Genomic DNA, 16,979 nt, shown 5'->3' with positions numbered 1-16,979 from the left:
CGACTTTGCCCACGTCAGTTATAAGGTGGAAGATGAGGACAATTTACCGTGCTTACTACAAGCACGGTATGTTTTTTTAACGGAGCTGTTTACTGTGTCGCGAGCGTGTTGCTAGTAGCGTTTTGCTACCCTTCACAGGCACGGTTTGGGATGAAATATATATAATATTATTATTAAAGCTTTGAAAACTCTCTCGGTGTACCCTCTTTCTTTGTGAATATGTGTAACCATGTATAATATGTATTTGCAACTGTATATTTTTGTAATCTATTTATTTTAGAAACGTATTCTGATATGTTTTGAACGAGCGAATGAGAAAGAAGGGGCGGGGCAAACGCGGGCTGACGGGAAGTGGAGTAAAGGTGAGACGTGTTTGTGGACGCGGCCGACAATAGTGGCTATATATTTTTCCCACACTTACCTTTGGAAATGTACACTTTTTTCCTTGGATTATTTTTAACGGGCACTTGGACTCTGCAGGTCTGCATTAAATCTTAAGTACCGGTAACATTTTCCGTTCATTTTGCCGGCTGTGTTTTTTGGACTGTATCGGGTATGGGTTAATCGCTTCTCGGCCTTATGACACACAGGCCAGGGCTGTGGTTCTGGTTGTTCAAACCTCACATTGTGTAGAAGCCATGATCTTTGATTTTTGCAATCCGGAGATGGAATAAGAGCTTACTCTGTCCACTCCACGCATCGGCCCGGTATTGCAGTACCTCTGGGAACGGTGCATTCGCAATGATCGCAGCAAGGCTTTAGGGCTAGGACCTTAGCTTGGCCTTTTGGCTGAGAGTAAGAGTCCCGGCTCCTAGGCTTTGTAGCGTATTATGAACTGACCGATAACGGATAATGGATAATGAATAACGAAGATAGAACAATAACCCTTAAAAACCCCCAAAACCCCAATTTCGTATTTGTATTGCGTATTTTCAATGTGGGCGCATGCGGCTAATATACAGGTGCGGCTTGTGTATGTACAAAATCGGTTTTCCTCCCGAAATGTGGTGGGTGCGGCTTATAATCAGGTGCGCTCTATAGTCCGGAATTTACGGTAAGTCAGAGTTTTCCATCAGGGCCCCAGAGTAAAGCCTGCTGACAATGCACTGCTTCTGTCTGCATTCATGATGACTAATCCTGGATAATTTAGTGCAGGCCAACACAAACAGTCAGGACTTTTTCTGGCTCTGATTGGAGTTTTAATGTCAGACCTGGGGCTTCTCTGCTGAATAATTGGTTATTCTTTCACCTCATTTCAAATCAGTAGCATATAAGAGACACTTTCTACTACGGTTAGAACATTGAAGCTAAGAAGGGGCCTTGACTAAAAATAGTCAGTTGAATTTTTTTTTTTACCATTTATTGAACATACCTGTCAACCTGTACGTTTTTGCCGTACAAAGTACGTTTAATTTGCATTTTAAGACGTGTACGACGTACGAGAAAATCTGTACGGAAAAACGCAAATTTGACAATGATGGGTACCATCCGGTATACACTGACTATCACGAAACAGCAAATCAATCAAGTCGAACGAGTTCGCCGCGGTAGCCTCTATCTCTGTATCGCTTTTTTTCGTTGCAAACGAAGCGAGCGGTTTGATGCTACTGTGTGTATGCGTCTGGCTGGGGATTTCCCATCATGCATCATTCCGTGGTAGTTGTGTAGTGAAAGGAAGTCCGTCTCTTTTTAGAGAACCGGCTTTTTCGGCTCAACTCATTGAAGAGGGCCGGCTCGGCTCTCAAACGGCTCACTTGCTTTGATGCATTACATTACGAATTATGATGTTGTATTAAGAAGTTAAGAAAAAAGGGACGCATAAAAGGAGGAAATGAAAAAAGACAGGTTTGTGGTTATCCCTTTAATCAGTATATTACAAACAATAATGTAATGCAGAAATGGAATTAATAATTTGAATAAGAAAATTCTACTTACTGTAAATTCCGGACTATAGAGCGCACCTGATTATAAGCCGCACCCACCACATTTCGGGAGAAAAAACGATTTTGTACATACACAAGCCGCACCTGTATATTAGCCGCATGCGCCCACATTGAAAAAATGCAACACAAACACAAAATTAACCCATACACGACACAGTCCAAAAATCACAGCCGGCAAATTGAACGGAAAATGACACTTACGGTTTGATGCAGACCTGCAGAGTCCGGGTGCCCGTTGAAAGTAATCCAAGGAAAAAAGTGTATATTTCCAAAGGTAAGGGTGGGAAATATATATATCCACTATTGTCGGCGGCGTCCAAAAACACGTCTCACCTTTACTCCACTTCCCGTCAGCCCGCGTTTGCCCCGCCCCTTCTTTCTCATTTGCTCATGCAAAACATATCAGAATAAGTTTCTAAAATAAATACATTACAAAAATATACAGTTGCAAATACATATTATACATGGTTACACATATTTACAAAGAAAGACGGTACACCTAGAGAGTTTTCAAAGCTTTAATAATAATATTATAACTTTCATCCCAAACCGTGCCTGTGAATTGTAGCAAAACGCTACTAGCAATACGCTCGCGACACAGTAAACGGGTCTGTTAAAAAAATCATACCGTACATGTAGAAACCACGGTAAACCGTCCTCATCTTCCTCCTTATAATTGAGGTCATCAAAGTCGTCTTCCTTCAGTGTGGGAATGAGACTTTGTCATATAGACGTCGTCCCACGCTCCCTTATTCTAAAACACGCTCGCAAAGTAAAGTTTAAGTGCAGTAGCTCTGTTTCCTTTTTTATCGGACTGCTCGATTGCGTTTAGCTTGAAAGCTGCGGCAGTAGCTCAGGAGGTAGAGCGCTCGTCGAAGTGTCCTTGGGTAAAACACTGAACCCCTACTACCCCCAATAAGCAGGTTAGCGCCTTACATGGCTGCAAGGACGCTATTGGGAAATGTGGAGCACATTGTAAAGCGCTTTGAGAAGTCATTGACTTGAAAAGCGCTATATAAAATGCAGATCATTTCATGTGCCTTTCTTTTTGCAATTTGCATGATGAGGATATGTCTACGCTAATTTAATTTGCGCTCAAGCTAAGAAGTTGCAGTCTTCCTCGGCGCATATATTCCACCGGTCTAAATCTTACCTTTTGTACTCGAGCGCCGCTGGCGGCCATTAGAAAAATGACATAAATTGGCCCCGTCACTGAATAAGCCGCAGGGTTGAAAGTTCAAGCGACTTCTCTTTTGAACTTTTTTTTACAATAAACCTCATTCGTGTCGAGCAACTCAGGATCTCACAACACAATGTTAATTAACAATATATATGATATGACGAGGCAGCACGGCGGCGCAGTGGTTAGCGCTTGTGCGGCACAGTTCATGTCATGGGAACCTGTCGTGGGTTCAAATCCAGCTCCAGACTTCCTCTGCGGAGTTTGTATGTTCTCCCCGTGCTTGCGTGGGTTTCCTCCCACATTCCAAAAACATGCATTTCAGGTGAAATGGCCGGTCCAAGTTGTCCCTAGGTGTGAATGAGCGAATGAGTTGTCTGTCCCCGTGTGCCCTGTGATTGGCTCGCAACCAGTTCAGGGTGTCCCCTGCCCACTGCCTGGAGATGGCTGGGATGGGCTCCAGCCCCCCCGCGACCCTAATGAGGATAAGCGGTACGGCTAATGAGATGAAATGAGATGATATAACGAAACATGTACAATATAACATGTTAAACTAAAATATGGTGTAAGATTATTTTGTATTTTGTAAGGGAAAACACGACAGTTAGTATGGAGCCCTGGAGCGCGACAGGTATGAATGAATGAATTACCTTTGTTGTCATTAAACCATACAGAATTGAAGTTTTCTCCGTTATTCCAAAAACATGTATTGTTATGGTACCATAGTGGAAGACTGGTTAACAGGTCTGCCTCAAATCTACGAGGTTGTGGATTCAAATCCAGCTACCATCTTCCCAGTGTGAATTTTGTACGTTCTCCCCATGCCTGAGTGTTTTTTTTTCCGGGTACTCTGGTTTTCTCCCACACACCAAAAACAGGCATGGCAGGTTGAATGGTCAAAGTCCAAATTCTAAACAGGGATAAGTGTGTGAGTGAATGGTTTCCGGTCTCTGTGTACCCTGTGACTGGCTGGCAACCAGTTCAAGGTCCCTAGTCCACCGCCTGAAGTCAGCTAGGATGGACTCCAGCACCCTTGTGATCCTCCTGAGGATAATTGGCTGGAAAATGAATGAATATAAATTGATATGATGAAAGATTTCATTTTACAGTGAAGCTTTTTGTTTTTCTTGGTCACAAGCTGCAGGGACACCCTGAACCGGTTGCCAGCTAGTCGCAGGGCACACAGGGACAGACAATTTGCTCGCTCGTTCACACCTAGGGCCAATTACAGGCCAATTCACCTGACATGCATGTTTTTGCACGGGGAGAACATGCAAACTCCACACAGGAAGGTTTGATCCCATGACCTCAGAACTGTGCCGCACACGCGCTAACCACTGCCATGCCGTGCTGCCCTTTCGACTTGTATGCGACTTATTTTCCTGTGTGAAAGCCACAACTGGAAGAAAACACATGACATTACACGCAATGCGCTCATGCTTGCAGAAGTACTCATGGATGTTAACAACGGAGCGTTGTTGTTGGAATAATGTACATAAGTTATTCAACTTTACTATAATTTATGTGTGTTATATGTTTTCTTGTGAGATATTGTGCTTACAAAATAAGATATTCTCTCAGCAAAAGTCGTCCACTACACCCTGGCAAGAGAGAATAAATGCTGTGAATCAGTTACAGATTTGACCTGAAAGCCAAGGATCTTTTCCTGAGTATATTGGAAGAGAGTTAATCAGTCACATTTCAAATAACAAGTTGTTGTGCAAGAACTGGTTTCAATGGAAAAATTCAACTTTCAACCAACCCCTAACCCTTAGTGTTGAAATGGCATTGTAACCAGGGTGTTCCTGTTCTGAATAAAAAGCAAGGTAAGGGATCATTGCTCTGGAGTGAGTTGGAGGAACTGTAACCAAAAGCAGTTTTCCGTTCGCTTCCCTTGCAAGTAAACCATACACAATTCTCTGTGTCTTTTTTGTATACAGGTTTTTGTTACAAGTGTTGGGTTGAACATGACAGTTGTCGCTCCAAATATGATTTAAATCTACACCTCGCTTTCCCCCCATTGAACGCTGTCCTTGTGGTGTAATTTAAATGTAAATATTTTTAACTACCACCTGAGGATACTATCACATTGATAAGCCACTGTTGTTCACGGCATTGAGGGGCAGTAGCTCAGGAGGTAGAGCGCTTGTCTTGGGATCAAGGGATCCCAGTTCGAATCCCGTCTTGTCCGTGTTACATGTCGAAGTGTCCTTGGGTAAGACACTGAACCCCTAATACCCCCAATAAGCAGGTTAGCGTCTTACATGGCTGCAATACAAGGCCGCTATTGGGAAATGTGAAGCACACTGTAAAGCGCTTTGGGAAGTCATTGACTTGAAAAGCGCTATATAAATGCAGATCATTTCATTTCATTGATGTCGAGGAACATGTTAGGAACCCGGTTGTGTGTGACGGGATATTGGGTGTTGTGAGAGTTACAAAATAAACAAGTGTTCATCTTGAAATCATGAATATCCGGGTTTTCATCCGCCATGGTTGTTTGATTATCCGCTTCCTCCCATTTGGTTGAAGGCAGAATAGTGACATCTCCCACGTACCAGGTTGCAGGTTGCTTGAATGCACCTTGGCTGTTCAGACAGAAGTTACATTTCAAAAGATCAGATGCGTATCGGATTTAGGACCTAATATGAAAGTGGCCTCGGTATGGTGTGAAAAAATCAGATATGTTCCGTTCAGACGGACTTTCACAGATCGGATACAGAAAAAAGATTTGAGTTCCCTGCAGCGTAAACCTATCTTGCAGAGACTTGGTGTGGTTTCGTTTCTCTTCCTTGTTGACCCGAACCAGCTGTGGTTGTGCGGGCGTCTAATCTGAATGTTTCCTCAAAAAGACATGTCCTGGGGGCAGAAGGCTTAGGGGACAACCCAAGACTAGCCTGAGTGACAATGTCTCTAGGCTAGTCTGGAAATTCCTCAAGATTGTGCCGCAAGATATGGACACGTATGCCAAAGAGAGGATCACTAGTAGACCAGCGTTTTCAGAGCAAAGGCTCCGGACCGGAACATAGGGGGAAATTAAATCTGAAAGATATGAAGGGAGCAAGTCCATGCATGATTTTGTATACTACCAACAGAACCTTAAAATCAAATCTTAAGCCAACCTAAACTGTGGTATATATATATGTGCCCGTCTCTCAGCTACTGTTGTCAGGCTGTCGAGCTCTGTGCCCACAACAGAGCTCGCTTTCCTCGCCAGTTTATTGAGACCTTATGTAATAAGACATTATGCGGGGGGAGAGCTAAAGGACTTCAGAAGAGGGCTTTCCAGAGACTCCAACAACACGAATGTGTCCGTTTTCGATGGAGTACACTTGGTTAAATTGTAAATTAAATTATATCTGTCCCCGTGTGAAAATGTCGGCTTTCTTGTTCATCTTTTCCCTCAAGAAACGAGAGCGCATAAATTGTTGGGTGAATGTACCGTATTTTCCGCACTATAGGGCGCACCGGGTTATAGGGCGCACCCCCAAAAAATAGTTTTTGGTCCTATATCTTCCATAGATAAGGCGCACCGGATTATAAGGCGCTATAATGGGAACGTCGACAAAACAGTCAGATGATTCAGTCCAACTGATTACCCCCTTAACATTCCCAAAGCTTGCAAAGACGCAAATACGTGTCGAGAACACGTGCGGATGCGGTGTCCGTACGATGTCACTCAAATGCATCGTTAAATCATTCGGAAGGTTAAAGTCTTGGGATTCAAGAAATGCCAACCATTCCTTAGTTTCTATTTTCTTTTTCGCTCGCAACTTTACTGTGCATATGACAATAAACACTTGGAATTGAGTTGAATTCACTCAACTCATCACAGCAACATCAAGATCGTTCTAAAACAAGATACCGAGAAAATATAAAGCCGCATAGCTCACCTAAGTACTCACGTTCAATAATGATACGCAACCATGGTCTTCTTACAACCGTGAGTGAAGTAAATCCAGGAGAGTAAAATATTTACAAATACAGACTAATGAAACATGTTTCTTTATGGCGTACTTTAGCAAGCTTGCTAATCACAGTCATCTTTTTCAGCCAATTGCAGGGTTTGTTTTGGCCCTCTAGCCTATCCGAGGCTCCGAATAACTTCAGCCAATAGCGATCGATTTAACTGATGATTGACACATCTATTTCGGCCAATTGCAGGGTTTGTTTCGGCCCTCTAGCCTATCCGAGGCTCCGAATAACTTCAGCCAATAGCGATCGATTTAACTGATGATTGACACATCTTTTTCGGCCAATTGCAGGGTTTGTTTTGACCCTCTAGCCTATCCGAGGCTCCGAATAACTTCAGCCAATAGCGATCGATTCAAATGATAATGATTGACACATTGGTTAGCCAATGAAACGCCGGTATATAAATCCCAGCATACACCGCGGACTACTCCACGTTCGGGGGGAAATCGAGTCGGCGGCTGTTGCGTAAGTTGCGAGACCTTGCGACTTAATATTGAGCCATATATAAGGCGCACTGTATTATAAGGCGCATGGTCAGCTTTTGAAAAAAATTAAGACTTTTAGGTGCGCCTTATAGTGCGGAAAATATAATATATATATATATATATATATATATATATATATATATATATATATATATAAGCTAACCGGGAGCCAATGCAGGTTAGCTAAAATCAGGGTCATGTGATCAAACTTTCTTGTCTTAGTTAAAAGCCTTGCTGCAGCATTTTGTACCAGGCTCTTGATTTTGGAATTCGGGAGACCGGAGAGTAGTGCATGACCAGGGTTGGGTAGGGTTACTTTAACCTGATTACTTTCAATGACTTTTGGATGACTCCAATACCAAATATGCTAATAAAAGACAAAAGAAACTAAATATGAATAAAATGATGACTCACAACACGTGGTAAGCTTTCTCTCCTGCCTTTGATCTCTTTGATCTCCGGCAAAACGGACATAAAATGCGACAGAAACAAAATGAAAATAAATCCAAACAGCTTGCCAACATCATTTTTGCCGTTCCATGTATTCTGTTACTGACCAAGCCTGCACAAAATTTAGTTATTTTATTCATATTTAGTTTCTTTTGTCTTTTATTAGCATATTTGGTATTGGAGTCATCCAAAAGTAATTGAAAGTAATCAAGTTAAAGTAACCCTACCCAACCCTGTGCATTAAAGTCATCGAGACGGTATTATTTGCCCTCATGTAGGTTTTAGATGAGGGGATGGTGTCATAATAGTCTGTAGTTTGCAATAGTCTTTGTGATTAAGGGCTATACAAATAAACATGACTTGACTAAAGTGTGGATTGCCCTGCTAAAACCACATGAACGGAAGATTTAGCGATTACTTAGTTTCAAAATTAGAATGTTACACATTAGTTAAAATCGTATGACTGTATGGTCTATTAACCCTAACCCTAACCCTAATAGACTATTTCAGGGGTCGGGAACCTATGGCTCGCGAGCCATATATGGCTCTTTCTATGAATATCTATGGCTCAGAGACAAATTTGATTGCATGCAAAATTTTTCCATCCTATTCGAAACTTGAGTTGTTTGTCCTATTCAGGTACACGCAAAGCCAATCCAGAGCTAAGTATTACGGCGTTACTTCGCAGTATATATAGGGCACGTTTTTCACTACAATTTACAGACAAGGTGTCACACAAAAAAGGGGGGAAAAAAACTCGTTTTGGCTGTACAACGCTAAAGAATCCTTTATATAAAAGTTCACTATATAATCTGTGTTCAGTGTTCAGATACCTTATGATGAATCCACAGAACACACTGTAAATACGCCAAAACACCGGAAGAGAACTTAGTCTTTTGATTGGGTGAGTGGGAGGGATGGGTGGAGCCATGCAAAAAGCGCAAGCACTCCCTCCCATCTCTCGCCCTACGCCATCTGCGCCAAAAGTGAGCGCATCAGGCTCCCTATTTGCAGAATGTTGTGATGTTTTTACACAATAACAACTTGCATCTGGTTTTGAAACCAATATGTATGAAAAAAAGGGTCAAAAGGAGTTTAACCGATCTTGAGTAATTGCAAGAAAGAGACAATTTTAAAGTGGTATGTTTGTTGATTTTGGGACAGGGGCTCTGGCATTATTCTCTTTTCATAATTTTTATCAAATCATCAAAAATAAATGTGCTGAAGCTTTTGTCTGGGGTGCGGGTTTAGCAATTTTGTAAATTTGTCTCATAATATATGGTGTGGCTCTTTCCCAAAATAAAATTAATATTTTTTGCTTTTATGGCTCTTTGAGTCGAAAAGGTTCCCGACCCCTGCTCTATTTGATCAAATTCTTGCACTCTCAGGTCAGATTTTGGAACAGGGCCAAAACAGTTTTCCTCTAAACGGAGACAGATGCCACTCCGGCATCCTCGGGCTCTGTTACATATACTCTTCACATCAATGTTAGATAATAAATTATTATGTAAGACAGATTTTCTCGCAGCATCTGTTCCTGATGGTATAGCCTATAGTTTATTCAAACAGCTACAGGATCTACTCACTTATGTTTTCCTAAGATTTTGGGGAGGTTAGTTTTTAATGATCCCTAAGAGCAATTTGCTTTACGCATGGTCGTTAGTTTGTTACAACAAAAGGTTTATTACTATCCATCCTTTTTCCAGGTCGCTAATTCTCACTAGAGTCGCTGGTGGTGCTGAAGCCAATCCCAGCTGTCTTCGCAGTAGGCGAGTTTTTTGCCAGCCGTTTGCAGAAAACACAGAGATTAACAACCGTTCTCATTCACCGTCACAAATAGGTACTAGATTGACCATCCAGTTTACTTACCGTATTTTCCGCACTATAAGGCGCACCGGGGTATAGGGCGCACCCCCAAAAAATAGTTTTTGGTCCTTTATTTTCCATACATAAGGCGCACCGGATTATAAGGCTACAATGGGAACATGGACAAAACAGTCAGATAGTTCAGTCCAACTTATTACCCCCTTAACATTCCGAAAGCTTGCAAAGAAGCAAATACGTGTCGAGAACACGTGCGGATGAGGTGTCCGTACGATGTCACTCAAATGCATCGTTCCAAATATCACTCGGAAGATTAATGTCTTGGGATTCAAGAAATGCCAACCACTCCTTAGTTTCTATTTTCTTTTTTTGCTCGCAACTTTACTGTGCATATGACAATAAACACTTGGAATTGAGTTTAATTTAAAAAAAGACCCATCACAGAAACATCGATATCACTCTGAAACAAGATACTGAGAAAATATATAACCGGAGTAGCTCACCGAAGTCGTTGCGTTTAATAATAATGTGCAACCATGGTCCTCTTATATCCGTGAGTGTAGTAAATCCAGGAGAGTAAAATATTTACAAATACAGAATGGTAAAACATGTTTCCTCTATGCCGTAGACAACCAAACTTGCTATTCACATTCATCTTTTTTTCAGCCAATTGCAGGCTTTGTTTTGTCCCTTTAGCCTATGCGAGCCTGTAAATGATAAAAAGGATCTGCCACCTTTACCTCCGAATAACTTTAGCCAATAGTGATCGATTCAACTGATGATTGACACATCTTTTTCGGCCAATTGCAGGCTTTGTTTTGCCCCTTTAGCCTATGCGAGCCTGTAAATGATAAAAAGGATCCGCCCCCTTTACCTCCGAATAACTTTAGCCAATAGTGACTGATTCAAATAATGATTGACACGTTGGTTAGGAAATGAAACGCCAGTAAATAAATCCCAACATACACCGCGGACGACTTCGCCTTCGGGGGAAAATCTAGTCGGCGGCTGCTTGCTTTAGTTGCAAGACTTTGCGACTTAATATTGATCCATATATGAGGCGCACTGTATTATAAGGCACATGGTCAGCTTTTGAAAAAAATTAAGACTTTTAGGTGCGCCTTAAAGTGCGGAAAATACGGTAATTAATGCTATAGTTAATTTGTATGCATTCGATTGTAGATGTTATTTATATATATTATATTCATCTCCAAACAGAAGAGCAGCTTCAGCGACAGACTACTGTCACAGTCCTGTTCCACGGACAGACTGAGGAGATTATTTCTTCCTCATGTCATGAGGCTCTTTAACCTATCCGGGGGAGTAAAAGCCCACATTAAAGCCCACCCCCGATTTTGCATATTACCCTATTTTTATTACAGTGTGTATTTTATGTAGTACTATTTAAATACCCTACATCAACACGTTATATTGGGTATTTCTGTATTCTATTTCTTTTATTTTATTATTTTATTTTTTAACACAAGGATACTGCTGGAAGTGTGAATTTCCCTACGGGGATGAATAAAGTATCTATCTAATCTATCTAATCTATCTAATCTATCTAATCTATCTAGTCTATCTATCTCTATATCTATCTCTATCTATCTTATAGTGGCACAGTATCATTACCGGTGTATTATTTTAAGGTCCTCAGTAAAAGTAGTAATTTAACACTTACAGAGTACAATTTCAACATATGGTCCTTATCTATGAGTGTTGCATTAACACTGGTTATTTTACACTGTAAAGAAGAAAAATTCCCATGCACTGTGAGTTAACATATTACACTATCCTGCTTGTAACGAATAAGGCAAAAACTGTACAGGAATGCAAACAAGACAAAAAAAGTACCTTCTATAGTGACGACAGATTTATAGGTTTGTATTCAGGAACATGAAAATGTTTATATTTTTGGTTGCAGCTCTCTTAGTCATGTGTTTATGTCAGATGTGGTGTTGCCACAGTAGCAGACCACCTTACCACACACAATGCCCGTTGCCCAGTCCTTTTCTGTGGTTAAAATACTCATCAGCAAGCGCTCCCGTTTGCATTTGTCATGTTGAGGCACATAGATTTGGCCATTGTTAGGTTCACGTTTCCAACATTTATAATAAAACGCTCTGCAATATAGGACAAAGAGAATCGGTTCTTTATAATTAGTTACTTTATTAATCATCATTTTGAGAGCCGCCGACATTCTGTTGTTAGACATCTTTTCGCTCGCTCTGCCCTGCTTGCTGCGCTCTGGCTCGGCTCGGCTCTGGCTCTGAGGATCTCCTCGAAAAACCTCCCTTCTAATATTCAGTTTTTGCCTTTGCTACGTAGAGTTGATTAGTCTTCTTTCGAAGGTCTGCTTTCCATCCAATGATGACAGGTGACCTTGGTCCTGGGAAACTCCTTTTTCCCAGGCTCTTTGGTGAAGAACAATCTTGAGTTATGGGATGCCAGGTCATAGGTCAGGGTACATCCGTTGGTATGTGAGAACAAAACACAGTCTGTACATCGAAACACAACTCATGGCCTTGCAGGCTGAGAACTCTTCAAAAATGGCTGAGAACACATATAACATATTAAATGTCAACTGTAGGATAAATATAATTATACAATCCTAACATTTCCCTCCTCTTTATCCTACAGTTGATATAATACTTCATTCAACTGTCATTTCGCAATACGATTTTCAACAGAGAAATCATGAATACAACACAGTTGTTACACTTAGAGGTTGTCGTCATAATGACCAGGATCTGAGTAAATATAAGGAAAATGCAGAGACAGGAAATCATCATCAACATTTGTGTCATTACAATTTTCACCATCGTCATTTTTATGGTAATTGCCAGAGTCATCATCAGCATCGGTGTCCGAGGGCAACAGAGCATACAAAGGTACCATCTTTGCCTGCATTGGGGCAAGAGCTGTTGTAATTAGTCTCATTAGCAATGTTCTTATGCACGGAATACAACAACATCCACACAATGTGAGAATTGCCGCAAAAACGGCTATAGCCATATATTAATATTTTTTATATTTCCCAAACGTATCTCCAAAACCATCCCACATTGATGTGTCAACTCCTGAGTGGTCTTTCATCTTGTTGTTAAGTGACCTGAGGCCTTCCAGGGCCTTTGTCAGACTTCCGTCTGCTGCCGTGTTGTTCGGTATGAACGTGCAACATTGGTCACCAAAGATAGAACAGACCCCTCCCTTTTCAGCCAGTAGCATATCAACAGCAATCCGGTTCTGGAAAGCCATGAGGGAGGTAGCAGAGAGTTGCTCGTGTATGGCGGAGAAACCTTGTTCTGTTTTGTTTCCTAACTTCTGCACATTGAAATGGATATAGTTTATTCTGTCAACATTTTTATTAATTGTACACCAATAACAAATCAAAGATTCAAAACCCGCTGCTACTTGATCTGCTGATTTGTATTCATCTGGTACGCCTCTTGGAACACCGATGCTGTCGATGTATGTAGGATCATTGTCACTCCAGGCATAGGTAGACCTTTACTTTTCCATGCATGTGATAACAAGCTCTTCACAGATGTTAGCAATTCAGGGATTGTGGTGGCGGTTATAGACACAGGTAAAATAAGAGACACAGATGCACACAATCCTGTGGTATTGTACGGTAGTCTATCATACAACTTGTCTCCTCCACACCACCACCAGATGTCACTCCGGGAGAGTGGTTTAAATGTTATATTGACTGTCAACATTTGGTGACATTGTATATCATTCAGACTACACACAACACAATCATTCATGACAGCATGTGCCGCCTGCTCAGCCATTAGCAACCAGTTGTTATCTATCCTTGAAATTCCTGTGGTAACTTTGAACCACCCATTAATGTCTTCGACTGACATGCTTACTGATGTGATATTTGTCGTTACAGAGTAGTTACTTAATTTTGGCTGATCAGTCGATTTCATACTGTCATTTACACACACTACGACCGGGAAAAAAGGGGTCCATGCCCGAGGACCAGGCCCATAACGTGAAACCCCAGCACGTGCTGTTAAAAAATCTGATCCCGGAGGTCGAATTGTCTGGTTTGTAACGGTTATAGTCAGTTGTAAATTGCTTCCTTGATGCTGCAATTTAACCCGATTTTTTTGAAATACTGGGCCTCAGAGCTGTCCCCTGGGGTCCAGTACTCCCCTGCTTCCGTTATAACCAAATACTCCCACCCTTGGAACGCTCCGTGTCCAAAACACGTACCACCAGTACTCCTCCCACCCTTGCCCAGTAATATGTGTTGGCTGTCTCCCTAGACTGCCTCACTGGAACCCTTTTAAAGAGGTTATCGGTATGGACATCACAATGGTGGCATTTGGTGGCACAGTCACTGTCACAGAGTTGTTATAGGTCCACGATATTAACCAAGAGTGCATGTTGTGGCGTGTTTACTGGGGAGTCGGCACATTCCACTAACACCCCTGCTTTTATTAAATTTTCAATCACTGGTTGTATCCCAGCCATAGCATCTGGCTTGAGTGGATATTGTTTTATTCTAGGGCGATGCTCTGTTTTTTGGTCTGACTACTACAGGGGATGCCCCTTTTACAAGGCCCACGTCAGTAGGCCCCTGAGACCATAATTTCTCGGGAATTCCTCGTCCTCTCCGGTTAAAAAGATTTGTCATTCTTGTTCTTCTATTAAGTGTACTTCTGACTGCACTGTCACTGACCAGAAAAGAGCCTTTCTCCTTTGTACACTAATTTTTCCAAGTCTTGCCATTTGATGCTCTTCTTTTTGCACAACGAGATATGCGGTACGCATCTATCCATAAGCCAGTTATGCTGTTTAAACAGTGACTTGAGTGGGTCAGGTAAGAATACTGCTGCTATGGCATACATTATTTTGTACACACAGTTACCATAAACACAAATCATTATTCAAGTAAGCACAATCAGTTTCATACTTATGAACAATTATTTTCCAAAGCAAAAACGCAACAGGATTTGCAATGAGCGTTCAAAAATTGGCATCTGAGCGTCCATTGAAGTTCCATGATTTTCATTTGTTTCCAAGAGGGCACTCGAAAACCACTCTATATTTTGCTCGAAAAAAGAACTGCTACCATATGCAATAATATTTTGTTTGTTTGTTTGTACATGATTCAAATTGAATCGTTTCTTCCGGCGCCGTCACGAATGGCAGCCACTCCAGCAGCTCCCGTGTTATTTTCGATTGTTCTCGATTGTTTGTTCTCAGCTCAGGGATGCTGCTGGAAATGTGAATTTCCCTTCGGGGATGAACAAAGTATCTATCTATCTATCTATCTATCTATTTGACTTTGTCTGAATACTATCTTGGCCTAGTCACGCTGTTTGGTGTTGCTCAGCAGAGCTTTCTTCTTCACATTCAAAGGACATGTGACCTTTCGACCGCAGGCCCAACACTTTACGTCTCGCCGTGTGTGTTACCCCCACACTCCCGTGAGCTCGTTGTTTATGAGCGTAGCTGGGATGTGCTCCATATCACTCCCTTGGCCTCGCTGTTGATAAGCGGCGCAGACAATGGATGACTGATGTCTTTGGCTCTTTCAGCAAATTAGTCCATGGCCTCTTTTTGACAGATTTATATGTCCTTTGGAGACTTAGAAAGAGTCTTTTTGCGGAATTCACTGGCACTTGAGAGTCTCGTTAATTCCACTGTGCTTACGTAGTGGGATTTTTTGTAAATTAACCGGATTATTCAAATTTTTCTCAATTTAACTACTAGTAGACATTATCTTAGTTTAATTAATTTCTATTCATTTATTTCCCATGCAATTATTCTTAAATTAGCCCGATATGTCTCAAAATCAACTAATCCGTTTTTTCCCTATGGCCCTCTTCAAGATTGATCAGTTTCTCATTGTCTTCTAAAAATGCTCTTCCATAGAAACCGTTTCCTTTTAACTTAACCAAACCATAAATCAGTATTTGTTACACATTTGTTTATCATTTGTCAATTGTAACACTCATTCTAAAAAAATTCAGTGTGTAATCATTTGTCCTCCCAATTGTCCTTTGGGCTAAACTTGTCAAAATTCCAAACCCTCACACTAAACATCAAAAATCTCAAAAGATCAACAAAAATTTCTCAAAAAATGCCAAATCGAACTTAATGTCATAACTTCTCTAATTGTATTTTCTTCTCTCTGTAACCATAATCAATCTTTTATTGATTCAATATAGAACAATACATACTCGTCACTTATGTCTTGTTGAGTGTATTTATTTTATTTTCATAATCTTTATTCCGCGCAACAATCTTTGTCTTTACGCATTAGTCTTTGTTTTAAGCAGCCCTTCAAGATCCCCCGTGACCAAGGCTATACAGATCAACATGATCTGGTCCGACTATTAATACGTTTCTTTTTTCCTTTGTTTAAAGGAAACATTTCATTCATTGACTGAAATAGCTTCAGCTACGTTATTAATGATTTCTAATCTCGAATTTTCCTTTCTGTGTTAGTTTGTCGTCATTTTCAAACTTCTTTCAAAATTTTGATTATTTTATTGAGAGTAATGTATTATTTAATACGAGAACAACTAAGGAAATAATCTTTTTACGTATTACGCCTCTTTTGAATTTGTCCATTTACGAACGAGAAGATTGACACTAAAATTATGGACCGTTTTTAGTCATCTTCATTGCTTTAATCGTCCTTGCTTTATTAGGAGCAAAACTACACGTCTTAAAGTTATTACCCTTTGCTATTCGCATTTTCAACGAAAAATGATTAGTTGTTTACTCAAATATCCTTTCTTTTTAAACTATTCTGTATAATTATCTTGTATTATACACTCAGTGTTTTCATTTTCCCACTTACCTGTCCTAGACGCATCATTTATGCTGGGGACGCAACTTTTTTTTCCTTTAAATTTTCATTATCATTTAGTTTACTCTTTAACAAAGATTTAACGCATTACAAGCTTTGTCATTATTTTGAATTTGCTGTACGAGTTTTTTTTTTTTATTTTCCTGCACGCCGATCTTCACTAATGAGATCTCGTCGCTTCGAGATTACGTCATTGTTGTTGGTAATTCTTGTCGAGCGAAGGTCAGTCTTTTTATTAGACAAACGGCTTTTTTCCTTGTTCAATTCATCAAAGAGAGCTTGCT

General features: G+C 40.7%; 1 protein-coding gene and 1 pseudogene across 1 annotated transcript in view; both read left to right on the top strand.

The window, feature by feature from the left end:
• fam110b (family with sequence similarity 110 member B) overlaps positions 1-16,979 on the top strand; it is a 53,853-nt gene that overhangs the window by 2,849 nt on the left and 34,025 nt on the right. The window lies entirely within an intron of this gene.
• Positions 564-741, top strand: LOC148376734 (U2 spliceosomal RNA; annotated as a pseudogene).

Source organism: Urocampus carinirostris, chromosome 1 (assembly GCF_059441175.1).
Source record: "Urocampus carinirostris isolate Australia breed hairy pipefish chromosome 1, RoL_Ucar_1.0, whole genome shotgun sequence".
NCBI classification, from domain to species: Eukaryota; Metazoa; Chordata; class Actinopteri; order Syngnathiformes; family Syngnathidae; genus Urocampus; species Urocampus carinirostris.
Note: the sequence above shows the minus strand (reverse complement) of the source record. Positions and strands in the feature narration are given on the sequence as shown.